Raw genomic sequence first — 12,626 nt, forward strand, 5'->3', positions numbered from 1 at the left:
TTACCCTCCAAATAAAACCAAGTTTACATTCATTCTGTGGGAAATCAGAAACTACTCAGTCTTACACACACACACTCACAAATCCCGAAAATGAATCTTCAAGAACTGATTTTTTTTTTTTTTTTATCACTCTGAAGTCCCAATGTTAGCATTAGGCTCAATCCTCATATTTGGAAGGAGATGTTCAGTTGTTACCCTGTGTAACATAACATGGAGACGGTGTCCATTCAGAATCGCTATCTTTTAAGGGCTCACTTGCAATTAATCAGTTCAATACAGATTTGGGTAGAGATGGGGTTTGGGTTCCAGAATCGGGATTATCTATTTAAAAATGTCACTTGAATCCACAACTCCTTAAAACTGTTACTACGAAACAAAAGAACTATTTATCTTGCCGTTCAGCTTCAACATAAAATCTTTCACCGAAGTCACACCCCTCAAGAGCCACGTTTTTAATCTACTTAATTTTAAGCTAATTCGAAAGAATCCATCTCGACGTCAGACAGGAGTTGGAACTGGGACAGCAGCTGGAAGGGGTGGGCTGAATCCCCGCCTCGCGGCCTGCGGACGGCTGGGTAGCTCCGGGCTCGCGGGCAGGTGACGGCAGCGCTGCGCGGCCCCGGCGCCCCCGCGGCCCCGGCCCCCGCGCGGGCCGCCAAGAGTTAACGCGGGCCGAGCCCCCCGCGCCGCCGGCGCCCCGCGCGCTCCCTCCGCCCGCGCGTCCCCACCCTCCGCTTTTGGCAAGGGATTAAAGTGCTCCCCCCTGTGGCAGCAGTGACCCAGAAATGAGTTGGATTCACACAGTCCTTCCTCCATAACCAGCCAAACGCCCGGCCGGGAGCGCCTCCGCGCGCGAGTGCCGGCTGTGTGCGCGCCGGCGAGGGCAGGGGCCCGCCCGGCGCCCCGCGCGTCCGCCCACCGCGGCCCGGACTCATGCGGCGCGGCGCGAGCGGGCGGCGCGGAGCCCAGCGCCTCGGCCGGAGCCCTCCGCAGCAGGTACGCGCGCGGGCCCCGGGGGCCGCGGGGGGCGCGCCGCGCGTGTGTCCGCGCGTGTCCGCGCGTGGGTCGGGGTGCGCGTCCCGGCCCCGCGGCGGCGGCGGCGGCGGCGGCGGCGGCTGCAGGACGAGCCGAAGGCTCAGCCATATTTGATGGTTTTGTTGCTTTGCTCGGGAGTTCTCGGGAGTAATTTAATGCCGAAGGTCGCTGCCTAGTGGAAATAATATAGTACGTCATTAATATGGCGCCAAAAGATTGGGTTCTCGATCCGTAGCGAGGAGGGAGGGAGGCGGCCGCCGAGCGCAGTGTTACTATCCCACCAGTAACTTGGGCTTTGCCGGGGCGGGGGCCGGAGGAGGAGGAGAGGATGATGTCTGGATCCTGAGAATTGATCTCTGTTGGATTAGTAAGTTTTATTATGATTATTTTTCAATTGGGGGGGGGCGAAGACTCGGAGCTTTTTCTTTTGAATTCGCTAAGAACATGCGGTTTTCAGGTGAATCATCAATCAAACGCGTTCAGCAGCAGAAACGCAGTTTAGTTCATAGAAAAATTTAAAAAGCCAAAGTGCATGAGGCTGCATGAAAGTGGAAAGCCTAGTAACAACTTGGTAGACAGATGGCAATGGCAGAACGCAGGTTCGCGTACATACATGAATCCAGAGTGTGTGGCCCTGTGTGTATGGGGGAAGGACCGTATTTGTCCGAACGTAGGTGCGAGTAGGTACATCTTTGTGGAGCGGCCGCAGCCCTGGCCCTTGTCACCGCGTCACCACATGTCCAAAATATTCATTGCATCAATTCAAGGGCAGTGAGCAGGGGTGGAGGGACACCTTGGCAATTAGATTCTTCCAAATTGGGTTTCCAACGACCAGACCTGTACTTACAGTGAGACCGCCTATGAAGTGTAAAACCCTCCCTCGGTGGAATTGGGAAGGAGTTACATCGATAGAGCAAAGTACCGATTAATCATGAACTTAAAACGGATTGCAAATTGCAACCTTTGGCACCCTCTGCAAATTGTGGGGGTGGGGTCTCCTGGTCTCCTGGCTGCTTTAAATGAACGTGCAGTGTGTACCCCGGGACTGCAAGTTGCAAAGCCCTCCACAGTGCACGTGTCCTGTGCCTGTGAGTGTGTGTTCGCGAGTTGGGGGCTGTGGTTCAGTAGCCAGCAGGCTTTCCGGGTTGCTCGGCGCTGGCTTGCAAATGCGGGAGAGGGATGGAATGTGGAATGTTGACCGGGGAACCGAATCCTGTCGGAACGGTCCCATTTGCTGGAGAAATTCGATCCCTTCCACCTCCTTCCCGCTCCCCCCCCCGCCCGCCTTCGGGCAGGAGGCGGGGCCGAGGACGCGGCTGCTGCTCAAAGTGGCGGAGCGCGGCGGCGGGAGGCAGGTGCACGGCACCCGCCAGTGGGGGTGCCTCAACTTCCGCGGGCGTTTAAATAGCAGCCTCTCTCCCCACCCACCGGTAATAGGTGACCTGGCGGCCGAGGGCGGCGGGGGGAAGGGACGGGGGAGACCCGGGAGCGAGCCTCCGCGGCACGTGGGCAGGTGCTGGGTGGCCTCGGGGCCAACTTTTTGTAGCCCGCCTCTCGTGTTGGAGGAGAGGCGGCCCGGTGTGGAAATGGGGTCGGGCGGCGGCCGAGGCGTCACCTCACCGCCCCGCGGCGCGGCCAGGGCCGGGGCGGGGGCTGCGGAGGCGGAGACGCCGGCCCGCCGCGCCCGCGCCGCGGGAGCCCCGCACAAAGCCCGCGGCGCGGGGGCGGCCGCCGCGCCCCGCCGGGAACGGCCCGCAGCCGCCGCGGTCCCCGCGCCGGTTCCGGCGGGCGTCCGCGGGCGTCTGTTTGTTGGTTCCGCGCCGCCTTCCTCGCCGGATGGCTTCCTGTGACAGAGGTGATCCACAGTTTCCAGAACTGTCTGGGGGGGCGGGAGCCGAGCCGAGCCCGCTCGGGGCCGCCGCCGCCGCCGCCGCTCGCAGCCGTTTCTCGCCGGCCGGCCCGGCCCGGCCCGAAGGTGCCGCCCCGGAGCGGCGCGGGCGGGGGCCGGCGCGGCCGTTTCCAGCGGCGCTAGTGGCTTGTGCACGCGAGGGAGCGTTTGATTTGCAACTGGGGCCGAGCGGATTGGTGCAGCGGCGGCGGGCGGGCGGGAGCGCGGCGGCGGCCGCCCCGCCACGGAGAGGGCGGCGGCGGGGGCGAGCCGCGGAGGGAGCGGTCGGCTCGCGCCGCGCCGAGGTGTCACCGGCGCCGGGCCCGGTCGCGGCGGGGGCGCCGGCCTCGCTGCCCGCCTCCCGCGCCGTTGTCTCGGCCGCCGGGGAGCGGCGGAGGGCGGGGCGGCGCGGGCCCTGCGCACTCCGGCGGCGGCGGCGGCGTCTCGGCCCGGCCCCCGGGGCCTCGCCCGCCGCCCGGTGGATGCTGCGAGCAGACAAAAAAGCGGGCGATTTGAACGCGCCCTCGGAGCCCGTTAGGAATGCGGCGGCGGCGCGGGCCGTTTGGAGCCGCCGCCGGCTCGGGAGCGCAGGGGACGCGGCCGCCCCGCGCCGCCGCCCGCCGAGAGGCGCTCGGCTCCTCTTTGTAAAGTGCTGGTGGCCGCCGCGGCTCGAGGCGCCCGCGGCGCTCCCGGGGGCGGGGGCGGGCTGCTCGCGGGGGCCTGCGGCGGCGGCTCTACTGCTGCTCGAGCCCGGCCGGAGCCTCCCGGGCCGAGGAACTTCTTCTGAGATGCGGAAGAGAGTTCCCCCGAAAGCCGACTTTAGGTAGTGACCCCCGGAGGGAAGAGATGCCGCAGGAAGTCGCATTTGGATCCGATGGCAGCTGATGGCTGGAACCCCCTCCAGCCGAGGAAGGCGGGGTGCCGGGGCCCAGCCCTGGCCCAGCCCTGGCCTCGGGTGGCGAGTAGTTCCTGGGGGCAGCGCCTGCGGGGGAGTCCGGGGCCGGCACCCAGCGGACACTGGCCTTTTTAAACGGGAGGTTTTAGTCCCACGTACTGTCGCTTTAAAGTCAGATAAAACTTTCTTATTATTTGGTGTTTATGTGTATTTTTGTAAGGGTATTTGACCTGGTATTTTCATTCTAACAGCTAAAACAAATGTAATTTAGAGCTTTCTAAGTACTGGGTTTCCCCATATCTCCTTTTGTCCCTATACTAGCAGCGATAATGGGAGTTGTCTGAACCTGCAGTTGAACTTGAACTTGATTTTGTCAAGATTACAGGCTACTTTCTAGTAAGAAAGATTGAGTGAACTCTGCAGAGATTTAAATTTTGACAAAGTTGGGTGTATGTGCATTTAAAAGGAAAAATATCTTATTATTCCATCACTTTACAGAATTTCTGTATAAATGAGTCTTTGGTTACCAAGCTTGTTATAGTAGTTATGTAGTTATACAGAATGAGTGAAAGCAGGGATTACCACTTGGACTTTAAGGAAATGTCTTATTTTAGAAAGGAGCTGTCCCTTAGCTCGATGAAGATGATGTGAAGCTGACTTGGAGACTTGGTCAGAGTTAAAGCAGAACTGCAATCTTACCTGTTGATCTGAAAAAAAAAAAAAAAAACACTACAGAGATGGTCTTACATGTACATTTCTGAAAACTAGAAAAAGAAGCAAATAAAATAAAAATGCTCTCTTGCCATCCAGAGATCACTGTTGTACCACCTTCCAGAGAATTTCCTGTGCATGTGTGTTGGAATCAAAGTGAGATCATGCTGTAGGTGGAGTTCTGTAAGGAGCTTTCTTCCTGACAGCCAGCTTAGTAAACTTTAATCTCTTGTATTACTGGCACATGTTCAGATCTCCCCATTTGGCCCTCAAATGTGGCAGAATAACTTTGTTCAAACCACTGTCCTCTCAAAAACCATTTATTGCATCTGGTTGTTTCCCTGAAGTAGATTCTTCCTCAGTTTTTGACAGGATATATAGGACTGAGGAGACAAGCCTTTGGAAATGTAGTTGACTACTTAAACAAAGTTGGAAATCTAATATTTAAATAATGTTTTTTGTAATTTGGAAACCTTACATTAGGAGACCACTTTTCTGAAAAACACTTTCTGGAACCCAGGTCCTCTCACTTGGTTTGCAAGCGCTCTATTGCCCAACTATAACCCCAGTCCCTTTCGTTTATTTTGAGACTGGGTCATTGCCCAGGCTGGCCTCAAACTTGGATCCTCTTGCCCCAGCTTCCTGAGTAGCTGGGATTTCAGGTGGACACCACTTCGTGGAGCCCAACTGGTGTATTTATCCACAGATGGTTGGAAGAAGATTTGTCACATGTTTGTGTCTGAGGTGGCTGGAACAGCAAACAAGCCATTAGCCGATATGTCCTGGGGCTGGGGCTGGGATGAGGACGAGCCTGGGGACCTGCATGGTTCTGCTTGCTTCTGCATTTTCCTGTTGCTGAAGCTCTGCCTGACCCTTGAGTATTTTGAGGCACCTCCTATACCATTGCAGTTAGTGGTCTCTCAGAATTTGCATTGTAAACCCAGTTTTCCTGCAAGGTCTATAGAATGGAAATCCTCTGGAGGAAATTAAGACTAAGACCTTAGTCAACACATCTTGCTTTTTGTATATTTAGTTGTAGATGGACACAATACCATTATTTATTTGTCTTTAGGTAGTGCTGAGGATTGAACCCAGGGACTCACACGTACTCTACCACTGGGCCACAATCCAGCCCCCACACCTTGCTTTTTATTTAAGTTGGTGTGGAAAAGTTTGACTTGATAAAACAGTGAGAGTTATATCGGTTCTAAACTCTCTTGTTCAAACCTTTAACTTAGAAAATTGGTGTTACATTTCCCAATTACAGCCACACGCCCCCCCCCATTTTTGTTGGAAAACTATTTTAATTCCTGCCTGAGACAGGTAAGTTGTTTCCTTGAAAGTTTTAGCTTTCAGTCTATTCTCCATCTTCAAGATCTTGTAGCAGACTCTGAATGTGTATTTAACATTTAGTGCTGGGGAGGCAGCTCAGCGGAGAGAGCACTTGCTTAGCATGTCACAGGTCCTGGGTCTGGTTGCCAGAATTGTAAAAAACAAAAACCAAAAAGTTGGATAATTATTATGTTTTTATCTCAATAGAATATAGTCTCAAAGTTGAGATTTAATTGAAAGAGTCTGTTATTTGTGCACTCTTTTGGGGGGATCCTGGGATTGAACCCAGGGGCACTCTACCACTGAGTTGCAACCCCCCCTTTTCTGAGATGGGCTTTGAATTTGTGATCCTCTTGTCCCAGCCTCCTGAATTGATGAGATTATAGGCAATTCACTGGTGCATCTGGCTTCTGGTGTACTTTTAATGCAAAAATTTTGGTCTGGCCTGTAAGCCCAGTGGCTTAGGAGGGTGAGGCAAGTTCAAGGCCACTAAGCAACTCAGTGAGACCCTGTCTCTAAATAAAATACAAAATAGGATAGGGTGGGGGCGTGTGGCAGTTCAATCCCTATTGACCCCTCCCCCAAACAAGCAGAAACTTTGTTCTGTGATCAAGAGGATGTATATGGGGCTGGGTTTGTGGCTCAGTGATAGAGTGCTCACCTAGCACATTTGAAGCCCTGATTTCAATCCTCAGCAGCACATAAAGATAAATAAATAAAGGTATTGTGTCCAACTACAACTAAAATTTATGTGTATATATATATATATATATATATATGAGGATGTATATGTATATATATATATATAAGAGGATGTATATGTGTATATATATATATATATATATATATATATATATACACACAAGAGGATGTATATGTATATATATTTGCTTTTTTGAAGTTGGTGGCTCTGAGGAAATGAGTTTCTTTGCCTTTCTAATAAATGCAGAAAGCCCTGGAATGCCCTTCTCCCTGCAAGTGGAAGGGACACGTAAGTTTGAGGTTCAGAGCCCAGGAACAGAGTGGAGGGGACTGTCGCTGGACTCCTAGCCCAGGACACAAACGATTACTAAGGCTATCTTTCTTCACTTCCATGTAACAAAAATAAAGATCATAGACCTGAGATAGAAAGCTCAGTCACTGGGAAAGGGCTGCATAGTTTCATTTTTCGGAGATCAGGTGAGATTGGTTGAGGGAATGTTCAGGTGGGTATGGTTGTAGACTACATATTTTTTTTTCCTTTTTTTGGGGGAGGGTACTCCGGATTGAACTTGGGCACTCAACCACTGAGCCACATTCCCAGGTCTGTTTTTATATTTTATTTAGAGACAGGGTCTCACTGAGTTGCTTAGTGCCTCCCAGTTGCTAAGGCTGGCTTTGAACTCATGATCCTCCTGTCTCAGCCTCTAGAGTGCCTCCCAATCGCTGAGGCTGGCTTTGAACTCACGATCCTCCTGTCTCAGCCTCTAGAGCCCTCTAGGCGGGCACTTGGTGCATATTTTTATTTTTAATTTTAATTGACTCTAGACCATTGATCTACATTAATTCAAAGACCCAACTATTGATTTAACACCAGTTCAATATTTTTTTGCTTTGGTTCTTCAGATAGTCAAGACAAACTCAGGTGATTGAGGAACAATTGAAATTTAAGTTTGTTAAAGTTTTTGTTTTTAATAATTGTTTTGGTCCTGAGAATTTCGAGCTACACCCCAGCCCAGTAAGTGTTTATTTTTGTAACCTTGTGTTTGGCTTGGGAGATATGGCTTAGTGGTAAAGTGGTGAAGTGTTATTTTAGCATGCATGAAGCCCTGGGTTCCATCCCCAGAATCACGAAAGGACAACTGTCTCCTCCTTATGGCCTTTGGGGCTTGCTTGTTTGTTGAAATTAAACCATAGTTTGCTCTTGTTGAAAGCAGTCAAAATTAGTCCAGTTAATTTGTTTAATATCTCCTACATAGGAAATCCTATTAATATGAAAATCTATGTTTCTAAGATAGTTTCTAAGCAGTTATTTTAAGTGAGGATTTCAGTGGTGAGGGTTCAAACTGAAGAATAAATTGGGCATTTTTCCTTTACTTCTTACTCCGGAGTAAGGAGCAAGAAATAGCAAGGTTAGCAAGTTGCCTGAGGTTGAATTGCATGGTTTGCTTTTGTTTAGCACAAAGAACATTTAGATTCTTGATTGCGCACGGTCATCTTCACAAGCATCAATGATCTCAGTGTGGAAGTGAAATGATGCATTTCAGATCCGGAGGCTCAGTCATTTTTTAATTTTTATTTTTTGTAGCGGTGGCACATGCCTGTAATCCCAGTGGCTAGGGAGGCTGAGGCAGGAGGATCACAAGTTCAAAGCCAGCCTCAGCAATGGTGAGACCCTAAGCAACTCAGATCCTGTCTCTAAATAAAATACAAAATAGGGCTGGGGATGTGGCTCAGTGATCGAGTGCCCCTGAGTTCAATTCCTGGTACCCTCCCCCCAAATTGAATTTTTTTTGTAGTTGTAGAGGGACACAGTGCCTTTATTTTATATGTTTATTTTTTATGTGATGCTGAGGATCGAACCCAGTGCCTCACATATGCTAGGCAAGTGCTCTGCCACTGAGCTACAGTCCTAGCCCCTCATAGTCTTTTCCAGGTTGGACACTCTTGACCCTTGGAACCTCTGCTTTGGAAAATGAGGAAGTGCTAAAATGTTCATGTTAGTTAATTCAGGGGTTCAGTGGGTCCCGGAAGCATATCCTTGAAGTCCAGTTAATTTGTTTAAGCTCTGGTCACTTTTCAATGATTTCTCACTGATCCTACTGTCACTATTAACCATCTTTAGTAAAAATCCTGACTAGAACAGTCATTTTTCTGTTTTATTGGATTATTTTCTGTTATTAGCTTGAAAATCAGGTAAGCAGTGTATTTTTATTGGTGCACACTAGTCTCAAGCAGGAGGCCCAGGGATTTTCCTTTGAGGAAAACTTGTTGGTTTCTGGAGCTGGCCTTGGTTAAAAGTGCTTGAAGCTCCCTGCCCCGCCTTGTTCCTTTTGATTTTTGCTGTTCTAGTGAAGGGCTTTTTAGGGAATGAGTGTGTTTGGTCCTTGGCTTTGAGCTTTGGGTACTTAACCAGGACCTGGTGATTGATTCACCTTTAACTAAGTATGTATAATGTTGGTTTATGAGCATTGTATTGTCAGTCTATTGATTTGTAGAAGAACAGTAGAGTGCTATTGTAAAGATAGTTTTCTGGGCCATATGGTCCACCACAACTGCTCCATTCTGCAGTTTTAAAGGAATCATGGACATGGCTGTGTTCCAATAAAACTTTATTTATGAATACTGAGATTTGCATTTTGAATGCTTTTCATGTCATGGAATGTTCCTTGACCTTTTCCCCCCTCAACCTTTGAATATGTGAAACCTTAAGGGCATTAGAAAAGGGGTGACCCCTGATTTATAGCAACACAGGGTAAACTGATCAGCTGGTTCCCGGGCTCCGTTTCCTTTCTTACAGGAACCTGAAAAAACAAATTGCAATTAGAAGTTTGTGTGATAAATATGGGGGGAGTTGGCTAGTCTGAGGGCTGTGTGTGTGTGTGTGTGTGTGTGTGTGTGATATCTTAATTGGCTTTATTATGTGACTCTAGACTAGGGCAGCACATCATTACATAAAATGGAATGTGTCCTTGGCCATGTGTATTAACTCTTGGTTCCTAGATCCCTTTTGAGGCTAGGATGTGTACCATGGGGGCCTGTATACCTAGGGAAGAACACCTAGGGAGTCACTCATGCCCACTAGGGGACCAGGCCAGGTAGCCCTAAGTAAGGGGTATGTATTATGGAACTGGACTCCCTGCAGAAGGAGATGATGTCAGGCAGGGTGTATGTGCCACGCCAGTCAGAAGTTAACGCTGCTGCCCCGACAACTCTCTCCTGTGGCAGCGCTCAGGAAGTGCCCCACGTCCTTCTAGCCCTGTGTCTCATATGCCTCACCCAGCAGAGTGGCAGTCACAGCCCTCTTCCCATCATTTTGCCAGGAAACCATGTTTCAGTTTTTAGTTAACAGACTGTTGATTTTTGATGCCATTTAGTTTTCTGCTCCCCAATAATTTGTCATGGCTATAAATCCCAGCAGTCATCAGGAGGGCAGTGCCTGTGGTTCAGGTGCCATGAGGAGTTGCACCCAACTGCTTGGAAATTGGTCTCTGGTTCTTTGTCTGAAAAGCTTTTTCACAAGCTGCTGACCCTCTCCAAGATGAGAAAAGGTGAATTATTTTGTTTTATTTCTGAAATCTTCTCTAGCACTGCAATTGTGTTTTTAAGGTCTCTTGGAAGACCCCCTGGAGACAGCCCATGTTGTAAGAGTCCTTTCAGCTTTAGCCTCAGAATGTTTTCCCGACCTTGCTGCCAGGGTTTGAGGGCATCTTAATGTCTCCATGACCATAATATAATAACAAGACTCCTACAATTGGGGCAGAATGTTTGTTTTCATGTGTAACTCAAGTGATGTGCGAACGCAGGCTTTGTTAAGTGCGCTGTCTGGGTTTTCCAGTATATACAACATCGGGAGTCTCTCTTGCTCTTTTGTTATAACAGTACTTTTAAAAAATTGTTAATGGTAACTGATAGTTTCAGACAACCAGCTATAATCAGGGAACAAAGTTCCTGAAAAGCAGCTGCATTTCAATCTGTGCACAGTGTAATTGTCATTAGCTGCTTGAGTCTGGTTCCTGCAGAAACTGTTTTGTGTTTCCTGTACAAGAACATCTGGTTGGAGCATTTAAAAATCTTCTAAAATTACCCTGTAGAAACTTTGCATTTATTGGTTTATTCCATGGAATAATAGGTTTAGATTCCTTCCCTCCTTCACCCTTACCTTGGTTCATTCAGAAACTATCTCCTGCCAACACTTTTTTTTTTCTAGAATGTCATTCTTTAATGAACTTTGAGTATGACCCAAAAGTAGGCATGCATATGTGTATGTGTACATTAGTTGGTGTGTGTGCGGTCAGGTGCTCTATAAATTAACACCTGTTTTATCAGAGAACCCAAGGCAGAATAGAACACACTTCTTATTTCAGTGAAATGCTTTAGAGAATAAACCTTTGTTTCTGAGGTTAGGCTTACCTTGGTTTTTCCTGGTAAATTGTCGAAGTTTGAGAAGAGGAATAGGACTTAGAGAGCAAATAGGGTTTGTCTCTGGGGTGGTAGCACAGGTAAGAAGGGTCCGGTCGTTTCTGGGCTGGGTAAAAGAACCACCTCGTCTGCTGCGGAGGAGGCGATTCCATGTTGATCAGCCACCTCTGGAATGTGGCCTTTTACTTGTATTTTTTTCCAAAATAGTACTACTTTCAAAATAGGAAGTTGAAACGCTTTTATTTCTTTATTTTTTTGTAGTTATAGATGGATAGCATGCCTTGGCTTTATTGTTTACTTTTATGTGGTGCTGAGGGTTGAACCCAGGGCCTCACACATGCTGGGCAAGCTCTGTCACTGAGCTGTAGCCCCAGCCCCTCTTTTATTCTTTAAAGGTAACTTAAGCCCTAGTTGTTTTCCTCTGGGTTTGTTTCATGTGTTTTGAGTGACCTCCTGACATTGACTATTTTATTTTTAAAAAACATTTGCTTTTGAAGTGTGTCTGACATAATCAGGTAGAATGGGTGATTTTTGTGGTGGTAGCTTTACTTTTCTTAGCTTTTCCTTCTCTGCCTTTCTCTCAGGTGGTATTTTAAAGTGAGCCTTCGGTGTTCATCTGAGGAAGGAGGTGGGACGCACAGTTTATTGATGCTGCTTATTTTGGACTGGGTTTTGCTTAGGGCCAAGTTGTTCCCCCTGGGAGCTTCCATAGAGTGAGAAGCAGGAAAGGAAGGTTCTAAGATTTAATTCTGCACTATTTTAAGTGTAGTATGCGGTCATGGTCAAAATTTAAATCCTGTTTAAAGGTCAAGAGAACCATGCTTAGAACCACTATGATCTTTTGTGTTCTTCCTGAATATTTCCATGAACACAAGAATACTTAGTGTGTGTTCTTCCTCTTCTTTTGTACAAAAATGGGCTAATGGTTTGTTCCCCCACCTCCTCATTTTGTCTGCTTTATTTTTTTATTTTTTGTGGTAGGTGGACAGAATGCCTTTATTTTATTTATTTTTATGTAATGCTGAGGATCGAACCCAGTGCCTCACACAAACCAGCCAAATGCTCTACTGCTGAGCCCCAGCCCCAGCCCTGCTTTTCTTTATTAATATGTTTTGGGCATCTTTCCATATCTGAGCATATAGATCTGCAGAGGGATCCTGACTAGTGGAAATAGGATTGGAGGCCAGGGTGACTGACTATTGTTTGGTGTGAGTTAATTCATTCCCATGTCAAGGGCAGTTAGCAAAATGCATTCCAGGTACTAGTGAGTGCAATGTTTTGTCATAAGTGCTCTTGGTTTGGTTGCTAACTTAAGGGGCATAATAGATGGTCTTTGGGGCCCCTAAGCAAATGGTTGTGTTATTTATAACCTGCTAACTGAGCCTGTTTGTGATTGATTCAGAACCTCTGAATCAAACCTCAGAGGTTTCTTAAAATTCTGAAAAATGCTTTTGTTGGCTTTTAAAATCTGAGTTCAAGAATGATTTGTACATTTACTGTGCAGTGATGAGTGCTGGCACTCAGGTTTGTTGGTGATGCTCACAGGAGGGAGTGCTGTACTCATGACTGGTCAGCCATCACAGTCTTTTCGTTTGGGGGAGGGTTTATTGCTGATAAAAACTCTTACACTGAATATTTTCAATT

At 48.4% G+C, this 12,626-nt stretch overlaps 1 protein-coding gene across 5 annotated transcripts in view; it reads left to right on the forward strand.

Annotated features, from left to right (window-relative positions):
- The first annotated feature begins 914 nt into the window (after positions 1–914).
- Positions 915–12,626, forward strand: part of Jade1 (jade family PHD finger 1) — a 52,865-nt gene continuing 41,153 nt past the window's right edge. Inside the window, exon 1 of one of the 5 annotated variants that reach the window (XM_026390889.2) lies at positions 915–996. The gene's annotated coding sequence lies outside the window, so the exon portion shown is untranslated. Of the gene's footprint in view, positions 997–1,202; positions 1,225–1,334; positions 1,403–2,326; positions 2,466–2,874; positions 2,891–12,626 lie in introns of those variants that run through there. The other 4 variants (XM_026390893.2, XM_026390895.2, XM_026390891.2 and 1 more) reach the window with 4 other exon arrangements.

The sequence above is a fragment of the Urocitellus parryii genome, chromosome 10 (genome assembly GCF_045843805.1).
Source record: "Urocitellus parryii isolate mUroPar1 chromosome 10, mUroPar1.hap1, whole genome shotgun sequence".
Lineage (NCBI taxonomy): Eukaryota > Metazoa > Chordata > Mammalia > Rodentia > Sciuridae > Urocitellus > Urocitellus parryii.